Raw genomic sequence first — 18,136 nt, 5'->3', positions numbered from 1 at the left:
GAAAAGAAGAAGAAGGGGATAAGGATTTTTAGATCATTAGCTTCAAAGGTAGGGAGCTTTTTATGAAGTACACCAATTGTTTCTCTAAAGACTGAATGGGAAAAGTGATTAAATGTAAACTAGAGTAGTTTACACATGAAGAACTTAGCCAACAGGGACAAGCAAAAAAAAATAAAATCTGTCAAAGATTTGACTAAGACATTCCCCTGCATATCTGTATTAATGCTGTCTTTGAACATCTTGAAAGCCAGTGATTATAGGAAAACATATGGTGGTGATAAAGTCTTGTGCATTTATTTTGATGTCGTATGTTTTGATATGAGACAACTTTCAAAATATCATTGACGTGTTTGTCTAGTTGAGTCTTTGATACGCAGGCTTCCCAATTCCCTGGACCCTAATCTGGCTGTCATCACTTCTGCTTGCTTAAGGTGGAGTACTCTGGAACCAGGTGCACTTCAATTAATGATGAAGTTTCCATTTCGGATTTATTTCTAGTCTACATAAACTAAGCCAAGTGTCTTGAAAACTTCAAAAATGCATAGTGCCTGGGAATCACTCCATGGCAGAAAGCTGCTTTCCATTATTGGAAAGTGCACACACAAGCACGCCCATTCCTTTCTTTAATCAAATGTAGTCCTAATTCTGTCTCTTCACCTGCCTCCTGATGGAGGAGTCTGACAGGTCTTGGGCCAAAGAGAGGTTCTTGTTCCTATCATGCCTTGCTGTTTAAAACCAATGGCAGTGGGGGCCAGGCGCAGTGGCTCACACCAGTAATCCTAGCACTTTGGGAGGCCAACGTGGGCAGATCGCCTGAGTTCAGGAGTTTGAGACCAGCCTGGCCAACATGGTGAAACCCTGTTTCTACTAAAGATACAAAAAAAAGAAGAAGAAAAGAAAAGAAATTAACTGGGAATAGTGGTGCACACCTATAGTCCCAGCTACTCGGGAGGCTGAGGCAGGAGAATCGCTTGAACCTGAGAGGCAGAGGTTGCAGTGAGCTGCCGAGATCACACCTCCAGCCTGGGCAACAGAATGAGACACTGTCTTAAAGAAAATAATGGCTGTGATCAATCAGTAAGGTTCTGGAGGCTCCAAACTGTGCCAGGCATTAACGTCTGGGTGCTGAATTGCTTGGTAGTCTGGGGGTGAGTTGGGAAGGAAAGGACTCACTTGTCTCAGTGAAGTGGCTGTTTAACAGTCTGTACAAAAGTGTTTCCATATGTAGACAAACAGCATATGTAGACAAACAGCATATGTAGACAAACAGTGTAGAAAATGTTGTAAGCAAAATATCGGTTCTGACTCAATTATCTATTCCTTGTAATTGCTTGATCCATAACAAGTTTTGTTGGCAGAACTACTGCTGTTGTTGGTGTAGAACATTTTACTTTGAATATTTTAATTTAAAGTCTATTTTGAAGTTTTGATCTAATTTTATCCATTTGGTAATGACAAAATAGATACTATCTTTTATATCATTAGCTCTCAGTGTGTGGTCTCCAGACCAGCAGTATCCATATCACCTTGAAACTTGGTAGAAACATAATGTAAATTTTCTGTTTATATCTAGAAGTACTGGGGTGGGGCCCAGATATCTGTTTTAAGAAATCCTCCTGGTGGTTTGGATGCACCCTCAGTTTTACAGTCACTGCATTAGCTCATCAGTTCACTCCACACACGTGTCAGAATATCAGCACTTCTGACAGTGTTAGACCCGCGCAGGTGTGTGTGAGTCACATGGCTGCTGAATGATCAGTGGGCTCAAGCACCAGCCAGTAACTTATTCTTGAGCATTTACCTCCCAGCAGGCAACTCAAATGCATGGTTCAAAAACATCACAAATGATATGTGTCCTAGACATTCACAGTCACTGCTAATTATCAAAATCATAAAATGTAAACCTGTTAATGTCAGTAGTCTACTATATTTATAGAAAGCATTAAATCTAAAGTGGTGAAAAAGATTTTAAAGGCTGAATAATTAATAGGACCTGGATTTACATTCCTTTACTCGCATTTGATTTACTTTTTAAAAACTGAATTTTTTTGAAAGCAGGTAAAATAGTGCTGCTATTTTTAAAGAAACTCTAGAAGTCAGATTATCATTCTACCTGGGAAGGACATATCTATAAAAAAAATCTGGGTCACTATATTGTCCTTAAAAAGAGCTAACTTGAAAAATTATAGTTAGAATATAAAGATTAGATTCCAAATCCTTTTCAAAGGAAAAAGATACATACAGTTTTTCAGGTCATTTCTGAATTCAGTGAGACTTCAATCATCTCTCTATCAATAGGGGTCCCCAATTCAAACATCACCACATGCAGCAAAGAAATGTTCTGAGTGTTTTACTGGTTCTTACCCAAGCTCAAATTTTTTTGGAAATACTCTTATTACATATTCATTTCTCTTCTTGAAAGATATACTCTGATTATATAAAATCTGCTCTTTAGTTTATGGATAGGAATTATAGTTGAGCAATAAAAATAAAAAGTTCAAGAGTAGAGGTCCAAGCCTATAATGGTTCATAGAAAAACAAACATTGACAAAGTACTGGATAAATATTCTCATCTGGAAGTATTAATCACAGCTCCAATTACACAATGGGAGTGAAAACTCTTGAGTATTTATTTTAAAAGTCTTTGTTCCTTTATGCAATTTTCTTCTTAATTATAAATATGTTCTCCTCTATTGTGTTATGTTTAGGTACATTTATATCTCTAGGCCTTTATCCACATTTTTGCTTTCTTACAGGGAACACAGTATGCTTCATTTTCCACTTTTGTATAGCTTCCATTATTGCTTCTAACTCTAGAAGTCCAATTCTACTTCTGCAAGCAGCCATTGCTCCTGTGGTCACCCTGTGATGTTTGTAATGGAGGCTCTGAAAAGTGTTGTCTGCTCAGAGCCTCATTATCTATAGAAAATTGCACCTTCCTCCTTCCACGTGTTTTTATATTACTATTCAAGGCCTGGCCTACCCTGTGGTTGTACAGATTGGATAAGGGACAAGAGTGAAATATGGCTGAGTTCCCCTCTCCAAGCTCTCACCCTAGAAGTGAACTGTGGTATTCTGGAGGAAGAGAAACATTTTGAATACATCTACACCGAGTATGTGCCTCCTTGTAAATATCTGTTCCATGGTGTATTAAGCCATTCTTTCATAAAGAAATACCTGAGACTGAGTGATTTATAAAGATTTAATTGACTTATGGTTCTGCAGGCTGTACAGGAACATGGTAGCATCTGCTCAGCTTCTGGGGAGGCCTCAGGAGACTTACAATCTTGGCAGATGGCAAAGGGGGAGCAGCTGTCTCACGTGGCAAAAGCAGGAGCAAGAGCGAGGTGGGGATGGTGCCACACACTTTTAAATAACCAGATCTGATAGGAATTCACTATCACGAGGACACCACCAATTGGATGGTGCTAAACCATTCATCAGAAATCTGCCCCCACAATTTAGTCACCTCCCATAAGGCCCTGCTTCCAACATGCAGGATTACATTTCAGCATGATATTTGGGTAGGGACAAATATCCAAACTAAATCACATGAATAGTACCTTTTTATTTTTCACACAACCAAATGAGCCTTGCTCCCAGAGTTGCTGGTGCTCCTGTCCCTGGTTTAAAGGCGAACTCATGTTTGAAGCAGGATAAATCAGTGCCCTCGTTTGATGCCAAATATGGGAAGAAAATTCTTATTGAATACATTCAATGTGCTAGTGACTGCATTTGATGTTTTAAATAATTTTCTTATTATCATCCCTATGTTTTAGAGGAGGTAAGATTTGGTTCAATATTTGGTCCAAGATCTTTGTGTTAAAGCATACAAAACAGGGATTTATGGCTCTCAGATCAGCGTTCTGTGTTCCTCACACACTGTAATTGTGATCTGGCTATGGTATTTGCCATTTTGTTATTTCTGGGTACAAGTCTCCAAACAATGTTTGTTCTCCAAACAAACCGATTGATGAGAGATTTTGTTGTAAGATTATAAAACGTATGTTTGAATTACAACTAGTACATTTAACCTAATGCCAGCTGCTCTCAACTCACCATTGATAAAATGTAGCTTACTCATAGATTTATGATTATTTAGTCTACTATTGAATAAAATTAGAGGTGATTATATAAGTTAGCATTCAGTTTTAGCTGCTTATCACAAGAACAAAAATAAAAGTGATAAAGCAAAAGAATTTTTCTCCCTCGCATAAAGCATTTAGTGTTAGGAAGTCCAAGTATGATCTGGTAGTTCTAGAAAATGTACAGGGACATAAGACCTTCCTATCCTGCTGCTGGTCACCTCATGGTCCGAGATGGTTTGTTAGAGTCCTCTCTATCTGCATTCCAGGCCACAGGAAGGAGGAAGGGGATCGGGGGGGACTTGCTCTTACTTTTGAAGAGATTCCATCAGTAACATATAAATAACACTTTCACTTCAATTAGAACTTGGTCACATGACCACATCTAGCTATAAAAGAGGCTGGAAAATACACTCCTTCAGTTGGATTGGCATGTGTCCAATTAAAAATTGGTGTTCTTATAAATAAAGAAGGACAGACTAGATCATGAAAGGCACCTGATAGGCTCCACACAATGCTGTTTTGCTGGGGGCTCACCTGAGCTGGGAAAGGAAACTAAACTGCCAGATATTGGGAGAAGCTGATTCTCAAGCCAAAAATAGAAGAGGTAAGCCTGTAATCACTAATTGCCATGGTATAACAAAGAGTGTAAGACAGGAGAAGGGGCCAACTCATCCTGCTCCATTTTCCTCTGTTTCCTCTGTGGAATTGTTTATATGTTGAAGGTCAGATGTATCAGTATAGACTTGGGAGTTGTGTTACTGTTGAGGGAGCACTGAACAAAAGATTCCAGCAGTTTTGTAGACTCTGAAGTCAAGGAAGGAAGAGGAGGGCTAGGAGTAGAAAAGTACTTGGTGCTGAGACTGATTGGGAAAAAGTGTCTTCAAGGTTCCCCCTCCACTACAGTAAGGAGGCCTTAGTAGAGACACCTGTTGAGAATCTCTGCCCAAGGCGTCAGGCAAGGAGACCTAGGAATGAGGTCTCTGGGTTAGTGATGGGAATATATTAAGAGCACAACTGGCCAGGGAACCTGAGTCATGGATTGCAACTCTCTTTGGAGACCCCAGTGCACTGGCTGTACACCACGTCAGGGTAGGAAGGGCAGCTTTGCCCCCAAACTCTGTCCAGGTAAAGTCTCTGTAATTGCTTATGGTAGGGCCTGAAAATCGCTATTTAGGGTTGCAAACAGGAGCCTGACTTCACTAACTCGTGTTTTCTTACAGCTTCTCCCACCTCTAGTATTCAACCATGTGAACTGAAAGCTGCACTCTAATACATAACTCTTGAGTTTTCTTCTTAGTTTTTTAAACGTCATTTTATTTGCCCGCTAGGAAAACGTACCATTTCAGTAGGGAGGAATGGTCTTTTTGTCAGTTTCACCAAAACATCGCTTTATTTTGTATCCCATTGGTTTCTGTACTTAGTTATGCATTCAATATCTACCACTGATGTTTTGTAAGAATATGGTAAACACGGATCTGCTGTGTTGCAGTGTCTAGCACAGGAACCTTCCTTTCCTCTTTATTTCCCAGAGGCAGGCCCTTTCAGTCTCCTCTGTTGGAGATAGGCACCCTTTTCTATTATACTGTAGGGCATGCGTTATGTGCCCCCAAAATAATTGTTGATTTATACAAAGATTATCTCCTTTTTAAAGCAAAAAGAAGCTGAAATTCCAAACAGCAGTAAAAGAAAGTGATGTAAAACATTAATATATATGTAAATGTGTTAACAACAGTGCTGTAATAGGAATCCAGAGAATGAATGAGAACTTTTCTCAGGACCCTGGCAGAGAGATGAAGCACTGGGTTGCCCATAGGAGGATACCAAGGCCTAGTTTTCATTGTTCATCGTCGTTTCTTCCCTTTGTACGCAGCAGGTAAAGATACAGAAGGAAAACCAGCCGGGCGCGGTGGCTCACACCTGTAATCCCAGCACTTTGGGAGGCTGAGGCGGGCGGATCACGAGGTCAGGAGATCGAGACCATCCTGGCTAACACGGTGAAACCCCATCTCCACTAAAAATACAAAAAATTAGCTGGGCGTGGTGGTGGGTGCCTATAGTCCCAGCTACTCGGGAGGCTGAGGCAGGAGAATGGTGTGAACCCAGGAGGGGGAGCTTGCAGTGAGCCGAGATCATGCCACTGCACTCCAGCCTGGGTGACAGAGCAAGACTCTGTCTCAAAAAGAAAAAAGAAAAGAAAAGAAAGAAAGAAGAGAAAACCAACACAATAGGATAGTCAGATATGAGAAGAAAGGGGAAGGAGGAAACGATGGTGAAGGCTGCTGTGGTCTGAATTTCTAAGTTGAACTCCTTATTCCTAAGATGATGATATTAGGAGGTGGGGCTTTGGGAGGTGACCAGGTCATAAGGGCGAAATCCCCTTGATTAGGATTAGTGACCTTATAAAAGAAGCCCTGGAGAGACCCCTCACCCTTTCCACCATGTGAGGACGCAGACAGAGACATCGTCTCTTAGCCAGGTAGTAGGCCCTCACCAGACACAGAATCTGACTTGATCTCGGACTTTCAACTTTCTAGAACTGTGAGAAATAAATTTCTGTTCCTTATAAGCCACACAATTTATGGTATTTTATTATAGCAGTCTGAGTGGACTAAGACAAAGATTTTTCAAGCTGCATATAGAAGATGTTGATTTAGCTAATGTGGAGTTCTGACTCTGCTGCCAATCATTGCTATGCATATCATTGACCAAAAAGGAAAACCAGTAAAAGAAGGAATTTTCTTGTAGAATGGAGATATAGACTGTGAAACTGGTGTTAAGCATGCTAGATTTTAGGTAAATATGTATGTAATGAAAATCCAGGAAGCAGTTTGAGATGTGTGTTAAAATTAAGAGGGCACAGGTCTAGAGATGTTGATTTGGGTCATTATTCAATTAATGATTATCATTAAATCATTAAACACACATACACAATAAAATAACAACCATCACAAATACAAAAGCAGATAAAAATCACTGAGGGGGAAATATACTAATGAGGTTTTATCTAACTCCACATCGAAAAGCAAAAGCATATACCACTTAATAATAATGGTGAACACCATAGAGATGCTATCTCTTAAGAATTCCAGAATAATACTTAGTCTACAAAGTGTGGCACTTAGATTACGACTTATAAATATACTTTGATTTTAGCGTTCAGTCACATGAAAATCTGACTTGATATTATACCCTGAAGAAGAGTCCATTTCCAAAATAAGAGCAATATAGGTTAGAAAACATAATATATTATTTGGAATTAATAAAAATCAGGAAAAGAGGGGTATAGGTAAGGAAATATATTTGGGACTGACTGTATTTCACTTTCTTGTTAAAGAGGCTATTTTGCATTGGAGGATGCTTGAGATTGGCTGATTTAAAAGGGTAAAAATAGAGACTGAGTATGGTGGCTCATGCCTGTAATCCCAACACTTTGGGAGGCTGATGGTGGGGCAGATCATGAGGTCAGGAGTTCGAGACCAGCCTGACCAACATGATGAAAACACATCTCTACTGAAAATACAAAAAGTAGACAGGTGTGGTGGCATGTGCCTGTAATCACAGCTACTCAGGAGGCTGAGGCAGGAGAATCACTTGGACCCAGGAGGTGGAGGTTGCAGTGAGCCAAGATCATGCCACTACACTCCAGCCTGGGTGACAGAGCAAGACTCCATCTCAAAAAAAAAAAAAAAAAAAAAAAAAAAAAGAATTGAAAAGTACTCTGTTTCTTTGTAAAATAATATATTTTCCCTTGACCATCCTATTGCTTAAGAATAAACAGACTTATACAGACTTATGTATTTCTTTCAATAAAATATCAAGTTTGTTTCATAAAAGATGTTTCAACTCTTTAATCATATATTAAACTAGTGATAGATTCAGCTTGTATCAGTCTAGGTCATTGTGTCCCTGGGAAGCATCAGCTCCCGCCCCTGGATATGTACCAAGATGATGCTATTCTGTTACTGCTGAACTATTGTATCCCTTGGGGTCAGAAGAATTTATAACCCAAATCATCTAAGTGTTATCCCTGTCCCCCATAAATCATAAGCTTTGACCACTCTGAATCTAGGAACAATGCATGTCGTTTCTTTTTTTTTTTTTTTTTTTGGAATTTAGGTTGCTCACTGTATAGCACAGGTGTAATTTATGTGTATTTGTGGTACACTGCTACATCTTGAGTTCAGAACTCTTCTTGTTTATCTTCTCTTTCTCCTTAAAATTCATCCTTTAGGGTTTTCATCAGAAGGGGCAAATGAAATGTACAAACTAGAAAATTATCTTGCTTTCTGTAGACAAACTCACTTGCCAGTCTTTCATAGAAAGATCTTATTGTATTTAGGATATATATTTAGGATATGATTACCTTTCTAGAAATAAAGGGTATAGAAAGACTGGTGATAGAAAGCCTTTCCTTATGCTCTCTCTTTAATTTCTCTTCAACTGCACAATGCCCTTTCAGGCACCAGATCCAAATCATTCATTAATATCTCTTCTCAGGGTTGGATCTTATCAGTATCTGATATGGTTTGACTGTGTCCCCACCCAAATCTAATCTTGAATTGTAGCTCCCATAATCCCCACATGTTGTGGGAGGGACCTGTTGGGAGGTAGTTGAATCATGGGAGCAGGTTTTTCCCATGTTATTCTCGTGATAGTGAATAAGTCTCATGATATCTGATGGTTTTATATAGGACAGTTCACCTGCACGTGCTCTCTTGCCCCCTGCCTTGTAAGATGTGCCTTTGCTCCTCCTTTGACTTCCACCACGTTTTGAGGCCTCCTCAGCTATGTGGAACTGTGAGTCTGTTAAATCTCTTTTTCTTTATAAGTTAGCCAGTTTGGGGAATTTCTTCGTAGCAGTATGATAATGAGCTAATACAGTATCATATCTATTGTTCATTGAAGTTAAGATGTAAACTCTTCTAAGTCTATTTACATTTTTAAGCTTTGTCTTCAAAGTAAAATGAAAATTTGGCTTCTCACATGGGAATTTGTGGATTATAAATCTGATTTTATGGTAGTATTATAAACATATTTTTGGTACAAGAGAAGGGTAACAGTACTGCCTACAGGACAGTTTAGATCCTCTCTCCTTTCCAAACATCTTATGAAAATAAAAGGAAACTTTAAATGTTTCTTCTTTGACTTTCTCAAATAGCATCTGTTTCTGAAAAATGAACATTTCCAGTGTCAGAGAGTTAAAACTGCCTGTCAACAACTTTTGAACAGTTAACTACCACAGTGATCCCATGTGTACAAAGCATCCTGTCTTGCAATTATTAGAATATGAAGGAGGCAATTCATATACATCAGCACAGATTGATTTATTTTTAAAATAAACAGTACTTGACTACTTAAGGGGGAAAGCAAACTTAGACCCCCCACTTCATAAAATGCATCTAAATAAACCATAATATAATACTAAATTATTAAGTATATATTATAATAAATATACATAATACTGAGTCATAAAAGAATAAGAAGAAAATAACACATGAAAAGAGAGGTTTTCTAAGTAGAAAGACAAAGAAAGAAGCATAAAGGAAAAAATATATATATTTGGAAAAAGGTTAACATCTATATGTGATCAATAATTAGACAAAAATGAGAACACTTGGGCACATGTATTATACAATAAAGTTAATATCTACAATGTATAAAGAATCCTTAGAGTGCAATAATAAAAAGGATGTATGACCCTATAAAAATAAGCCAAAGATATGAATTGAAGGCACTCACAGAACTAATCAATGTAAAAAGTAACAAGGCCAACTTCATTAATATTCAGAGAAATACATTTTAAAAGAGAAAATTGCAATTTTTTACCTATCAGATTGATCAGTGCTTTCTTTTATCTGGTACTTAAACAAAGAAAAAATAATCTATTTAAGCCAAGTAGAAATAGCTGTGTTGGATTTCTAGAAAGATAACATGTTGACTTCCTTCAACATATTCTTTCTAAAATGGATTTTAAAGGGCACATTTATCCATATTTAATGAAAGTGTCCAAATATTAAAAAATAGAATAATACAGTAAGGTCCCTAGTACTCATCAACTAGATTCAACATTTATCAAGATTCTAAGGCAATTTTGATCAATTTTTTTTTTTTACTTTATAACCTAATCTTAGATATAATGCAAATATATAGTACATTGCAAAAGACTTATGTGCAAATGACTTGGCCCTGCACTTCAACTTCTGGGATATTATTCTAAGATAATCTGGAATTTGAATATTGATTTATGTTCCAGATGTTAAAAACAATTGAAAATAGCCTAAAAGTTTACTTTTTCTAAATGAATATTTATGTTATTCATAAAATCAGGCAGAAATGAGTTGCTCTGCTTAACCAAAGAGTTGGGACTCAGTCCAAATCATTAGACTCCAATAGCCCTGCTCTTTTCACAGCTTTTCCTAAAAACTAACAGGTATTGGCTCAGTGATTTCATACTTGGATTCATATCTTATAAAAGCTCTGAGGTTGATGCTACAGTTACCCCTATTTCCCAGACAAGGATGAGTAAATGGCTCAATACTAACACACTGAAGTCACTAGCATCTGGGTACCCAGCCTCCAGAGCTTCCATGTTAAAGTACTAAGCCAATTACTGCTATGCCAAAATAAGAAAATAGAACTGCTTCAAAAATGGAATTAATAAAGCATGAATCCAGAATGATGAATCCTGACAACATGTCTATTATTTAATTAGCTTTGTGTTGTTTTTTTCAAAAAGGCATTTATTTTTCTTTTTAATTTGATTTTCATATTGTCTAACTAAAGCACATGACCTATATACATTTGGGAAGAGCCTGATCTGTAGAAAAAAAATATATTTCAGTTCTTGCGTAGGACTGAACTTTCGTACAAGACTTTTTCTTGTTGTTTATAAATATTTATAATAAAATATAGTTAAAATATATTTTAAATATAGTTTAAAATAAAATATAAAAAATATAGTGGGAATTCTAATAATTACAAGACAGGATGCTTTGTACACATGGGATCACTGTGGTAGTTAACTGTTCAAAAGTTGTTGACAGGCAGTTTTAACTCTCTGACACTGGAAATGTTCTTTTTTCAGAAACATGCTATTTGAATAAAGTAAAAATAAAATAAAATATAGTTATAGTTTTATAATAAAATATATTTTATAATAAAATGTAGTAAAAATAAAACTATATTTTATAATAAAATATAGTCATTTTATAATAAAATATAGTTTATTTATATTAAAATAAAATGTACTTAATAAAATAAAATTTAAAAACCTTACAAAGCCAATGTATGCCTTAAAAATTAGTGCACACCAACCATTTTGTAACTACCTCCATACTATGAAGTAGAATTTTGCCAACTCCCAGAAAGTGTTTTCCGTGTGTTCCTTTGTAATTATTACTTCTTCCTTCTCTCATAAGTAACCCTATCCTATCTTTATAGTAATCATTTTTATTAGGTTTTTTATCACTCAAATGTGCAACTGTAGGCGCTTTAGTTTTAGTGTTGTCTATTTATTTTAATATGATACATCTTTTAAGTCTCTCTTAATCTGTAGTTCTCTCTCCATTCTTTTTTTCTTACAATTTATCAGCATAATATTATTTTAAAAATCATCCTTCATAGGTGGTGACAGGCTTTGCCTATAAATAAATTCAGCTGTTGAACATGAGTAGTTATTCTGTGTTCAAAGATGCATGAATCAAATCACCCTTTAAACCTCAACAAATAACTCTTCATTTCAGGTCCCCTAATGTGAATACTTCTCAATCTTTATTTATTTTAATGTTAATTTGGGGAGGGAAATTGCTTGGAAATTAAATTTTAAAGTTTATTACATCTTATGAAATAAAAGTGGTCGCATAGATAAAATAAGGCTATCGGGAGTCTTAATTACAGGTAGCAGAAACTCACTGTGGTTAGCTAATGAACAAAGGGATATTTGCTATAATGACCCAAGACTGTTTCAGAGGATCAAAAGCTTTAACTGAGTGGATATCAGTAGTAGAATGCTCTAGGCCAGTGCATCATGAATTAATTTGGGTGCAAATTATCTGAGGACTTTATGGAAATTTAGATTCTGATGCAACAGAGCTGGAGTGGGGCTAGAGATCCTGTCCTTCTGATGACCTCCAAGCTGAGGTCAATGCTATTGGCCCATGAAATACTCTTTGAGTAATGAGAGACCATTCATCAACTATGTCCTTCTGAGTGATTTCATGTTCCTTGCTATGGATGCTTTCACTGTATTCACCCATCAAAAAGTGGGAGGAAATACATGGTGTGGGAAGGAGGTAACAAAATAGGTATCCTTTGTTGAACCCCAAGATGGAAACCCCAAAGAAATTCTTTCTGTTGGACACAGAAACATGGGCTAAAACAATCACGAGGACTCCAGAGAAATCATACCTGGAAGTAATCAGACTTCCCCTTCTGGCTTCATCTACCATCTTGCCAATATCTTTATCCATACCCTCATCCCTAAATCTGCTCTGCAATTATATGAAATGAAGTTCATAATAGCAATTAGAATCTGCCTTGAGGGAACAGATAAATCTATTCTATTGCTTCCTCTGTAAATGGAATTATCGTTCCTCAAATTTTGTGTATGAGATAGAAAGTTAAAAGCATGGAGCATCCTGGGCTGTCCTGGGTTTATTATTGAATCTTAACTCTGTCTCCCAATTAAGCATGCATTGTTAAATGAAGTAACTCCCAGGCTTAGAAATTATCAAGCAGGTGTTTAAAAGACATCAGTAAGCATTTCTGTTATAGTCTAATTAGTGTTCTAATACATTTTACAGTACAGTCATCATTATTTCTTCTTCATTAGTTGCTGATATATTGCATAATGCATCTTACTATAAAAATGTCCTTATACCAAGTTTGGGAAAATATGGCTACCCACAAGGAAAAAATGCTACAAATACGTACACTTTATTTTTATAAACATACAAATTAAAGATAAATATACAAAACAGCTTGTAATCCAGATAATATATATTTCTATGTGACAAAATAAGCTTGTAAATATTTATGTTTATCCCATTCTATTTACTCTGAATTGCAGAATGAACTTTATATAGTTAGAAGGATGAGCTGAAGTTACTGCCATCATTGTCAGGGAACTACTTAGTAATTAAAATGAAGTATTCACTTCTCCCCTACACAATCCCACCACCACACACATAGTTTGGCTGAACATTTTTATACAGATGGAAATCAGGTTACAGGAGGGTGAGCCCTGAAAAGGTGATATAGGGTGTATTAAACCAGAGGAGCCCGGGTCTGGTTGCTTTTGCCTGTAATCACAACACTTTGAGAAGCTGAGGTGGGTGGATTGTCTTGAGCCGAGGAGTTCTAGACTAGCCTGGGCACCTGGCTGGTCTAGAACTCCTGGGAGACCCTGTCTCTACAAAATATAAAAAATAAATTAGCCAGGCACGGTAGCACCCACCTGTGATCCCAGCTAGTCTAGAGGCTGGCCAGAAGGTCAAGACTGCAGTGAGCTGTGATCGTGCCACTGCACTCCAGCCTGGGTGATAAAGTAAGACCCTATCTCAGACAAAACAAAACAGGAAAAAAAGGAAGAAACAAGAAGCCACCCTATCATTTGGTTACAAGGGCTACTTGGAGGCTGGTGGTGTAGGTATGAACCTCAGATCCTTTATAGAACAGTCTGTGTAGTCACACTTCCTCTTTAACTTCTACTTGACTGTACTTGAGTTACACTTCCTCTACTTAACTTCTACTTGAGTTACTTTACTGTAGTATGTCAGTCAGCTAGGTCAATTTGGGAATAGCTCCTCTTTAAATAAAACAAAATCCATGCTCTCCAAGGTATAGCCTTTAAAAAAAAAAAATCAGCAAATGGAGAAAAGATGTGGCAATGAGCATCCAACATAGGTACCTAGCTCTGAGGTTTGCAGACTCCATTGGTTATCCTGAGACAATCAGTATTCTAGGTATGATACAGCTTCACAAGCTTGCTGTCTAATCCTCATTCCCAAGCCCCTAGTCTGTCTGCCTTTGGCATTGGCTGGAAGTGTGAAAAGCAAAGATAAAAATTCAAACGAAGCATGATTTAATGTAGTATTATATTTTGCATTACATTAAACATTTTTATGGCTTTTCTTTAAATGGTGTTCATTGTTCTTATTATAAAAATAATAAAAGGTCATTGTAACAGTTATGAGAAACCAAAAAGTATAAAGAAAATAAAAGCAATGTGTAACCTCAAAAAAAATTTAACCATAACTAAGATATCCTCTAGCGTATGTATTCTTAAAGGACAGAAGAGAGATACTAAAAAAAATCTCTCCTTAGGGAGAAATAAAATTTAAGTTAAAATTAATTAATTAGTAATAATTTAAATTTAATATAAATTTCCTCCTGGTGCAGTGTTGCTAGCAAAAAAAAAAAAAAAAAAAAAAAAAAAAGAGTTGGAAAACACTGCCCTAGTACTAGTAGACACAAGTTTAAGAGCCAGAAGCTCAAATTGCAAATTCAGCAAATATTTGTTAAGCACCTGTCATGTTTGGTGCAGAGTGCTGAGTACTTAAGAAAGTCTAAAAGGAAACAAATTTGTCCCTCTAAATTAGTTAGGATGTTTTGATTTTTCTTACATAACTCCAACAGAAAAATTGTTTGAATAAGTACATTTGTTACTGAACCTACTTGTAGAAGCCCAGTGATATGTCAGCTCTAGGTGTGGCAATTTCCTTAGATCAATTATGTCACCAAAGACATGGAATGTTTCATCTTTCCCTTCTTTTATGATGGCTGATCATTCTAGTTCTGTAAATCCTGTTCTGCAACACAGATTAAGTAAATTGCAAAAATACGAATAGTTACAAGTTCATTTATCACAGTCAAGAAAGTTGAAGCCTGTGAGTTTTCGCTTTTTGTGATTGATCTCATGGTTTTTTGCTGCTGCCAAGATTTCAAACCTCATCTTTCCCAGTGTCTCTTTCTTAGCAAAAAGACCTTTCCCCAAGCACCAGCAACCCCTCTGTTCATGCCATCTTAATCAGGAATGAGATCCCACACCCTTCACTTCATCAATTGTTAACAAAGAGAATGAAGTTTCCAAAATTGGATTAAACAAAACATCTCAAGTATATTCTCTCTTTTTAACAGTTTTTAATTTTGTGTGTGCAAAGCTACTGGCTGAATTAACAAGTTTACATACAAAAAAAAATATGTAAGGAAAACTAAGAACTCACCAAATAAATGCTATGTGTTTATATTTATCATCCAGATAAATGATAATCAGCCGGAAATAACAAATGTTTTACATGACTCAGTATGGAAAGTGTTTGAAAAGAAACAAATTATGCAAGTAATAAGAATAAAGAGTATTCAAAAAAAAAGTACCTGAATGCTGTGTATTTTTTATTTAGTTTGCTCTTTTTGCAGCTCATGAATGTGTTGTAATAAATGCTGAGACTCATAGTGTTAAGAATTGAATACATTATTCTTTTTGAAAGTATTTTATTCCAAAATTGTACTCAGCTTACTTAAAAAAAGATTTTTGCAATAAAATTTTGACATGAAGATAAAATCAAATAAAATAAGAGTAAGGAGAGCCCATTTAAAGGAGGAAGAAAATTAATTTAACTGGAAAACTGAGTTTATTTAAAAGGAGCTAAAATTTTATTTTTCAACTTTCTTGCAGTGGATTATAGTAGTGTCTCATAATGAAAGCATAGATGTTCATGTGGGGAAAGAAAATTCAAAGTTGGTAGGATTTCAAGGATGCTGAAGAGTATTTAGTTTTTTAAGTAAATTTATTTACAATAGCATGCATATGGTACAGTATACAGGTTAAATGACTACAGCTCAGTTCGTTTTTCCACAAAATGAGCACACTTATGTCACCAGCACCTAGAACATTAGTAGCTCCCATCAACCCTGACATCCTTCTCCAGTCACAACCTTGCAACAGTAACTACTATCTAATGTCTATCACCATAGGTTAGCTTTGTTCATTAAACTTTATTATACCTTTAAGTTTAAACTTTATTAAGTTTATTAAACTTCACATAGATAAAATCTTGTATCCTATATTGCTTTTTTCTGGCTCCTTTCATTCAATATTATGTTTGTGACATTCATCCATGCTGCAAGTAGTTTTGTTTGTTTGTTCCCATTATGTGTAGTATCATACTATCTAGGTATAATGTATTTAATAATGTAAAAATGTTATGTATTCATTTAGTGAAAGTTGCATTTGGGTTGGGTATTAGTCAGCTCTCATGCTGCTAGTGAAGACATACCTGACACTGGGTAATTTATAAAGGAAAGAGGTTTAGTCGAGTCACAGTTCACACGGCCAGGAAGGCCTCACAATCATGGCGGAAGGCAAACGAAGAGCAAAGTCATGTCTCACAAAGAGGTAGGCGAGAGGGCTTGTGCAGAGGACCTCCCATTTATAAAACCATCAGATACCATGCGACTTATTCACTACCATGAGAGCAGTATGGGGAACCATCCCCATGATTCAATTATTTCCATCTGGCCCTGCCCTTGACATGTGGGGATTTTTACAATTCAAGGTGAGATTTGGGTGGGAAAACAGCCAAACCGTATCAAGTTGTTTCTCAATTTTTGGCTGTTTTGAATAGGGCTGCTATGAATATTCTTTTACATCCCTTTTGGTGTATATACAGACACATTTCAAGTCAGTTTAACCCCTAGAAGATGCATAGATTCAGCTCTTGTAGATTCCATCAAACAGTTTTCCCAAGTGGCTGAATCAATTTAAAATTGAAACAATTGACAGTGACAAATTCAGTTGTTCTACGTCATCACCAACACTTGGTATTGTCAGAGTTATTTATTTTGCCTCTAGACCCTCATTGTGGCTTTAATTTCCATTCCCCTAACGACTAATACAGTTGAGTCTTTTCTCAGAGGTATGTAGCCTATTTTCAAATCCTCTTTTGTTAAGCAGTTGTTCAAACTTGGATGGTGATGAGTTTCCATCTCACGTACTCAAAATAAACTATTGTTTGCTGCTATCTTGTGTCCTGTTTTTAAAAACATTTCTGAAATTATGCCAGGGTTCATTTGAAATTATACCAGGGTTCATTTGGAAACGGGTCTATGATAGATTTGTGATTTCTGTCATGGGTGGGAAAGGGAAGATGCCATGTATTTGCAGACCTTGATGTGAATCCTTGTACAAGAGAATGAAGGAAAGGGAAATAATTTTTGAAAGCTTCCCATTGAGGAATGATATTAAAGTTTTAAAAATTTAATGATATTAAAGAGAATAGTGGAGATGACTTTAAAATTGCCCGTTCTTGTGCTTCTTAAAAAGTGCTTAGTCAGTAGCTAGTAGAGCTGTGATTCATCCTTTTGTAATGTATTAATAGAAATATGTTGCCATCACAGAATAGGATGGAAACCATTTCTTGTGGTCACAGAATAGGACTGAAACAATATCTTGTTCCTGTACCTGGTATAGTATCCAGCAAATTATAGGTCCTCAAATATTATTTGAGTGAAATAAGATGTAGCAACAGGATATGGAATATTAAAGTCACTTGTCTATTAGTTAGAGGCTGTAAATGACCAGAAGAGTTCTGCCAATTACTGTCAACTTGCTGACATACAACCTTTCTCATTAAGCTTATCACCTTTTCAAAATGAACAACTCAATTATTTTTAATTGAAGAAAACTGAGTAAGACCCATTAATCCAAGAAATATTAACGCACACTAAACTCTAAAGAGGAATTTTTTTAAAAACCCACTCCCACTATAATGATTTCACATTGTATAATCGTTCTGATAACAAATACCCAACAAGTACCTAAAACATAAGTTTTCCAATAATGAACTTTTTTAAAACCTCAGCAAACTTGCTGTCTCTCTTGACTTTTTCAACTGAACCTCTTTGTTTCCTTCACCACCTACACACTTTGGAATGAATCAGTCTCTTGTCTTACTTCTCCTTTAAGTCCCACATTTAAATAGCCACCAATTTCTCTCTGGAAATTTATTTCAAGTCTGCCTACTTTTCTTGGTACACTGCCTTAGTGCAAA

The sequence above is a fragment of the Macaca thibetana genome, chromosome 2, assembly GCF_024542745.1.
Source record: "Macaca thibetana thibetana isolate TM-01 chromosome 2, ASM2454274v1, whole genome shotgun sequence".
Classification (NCBI taxonomy): Eukaryota; Metazoa; Chordata; class Mammalia; order Primates; family Cercopithecidae; genus Macaca; species Macaca thibetana.
The sequence above is the reverse complement of the archived record's forward strand: the minus strand, read 5'-3'. Positions refer to the sequence as shown.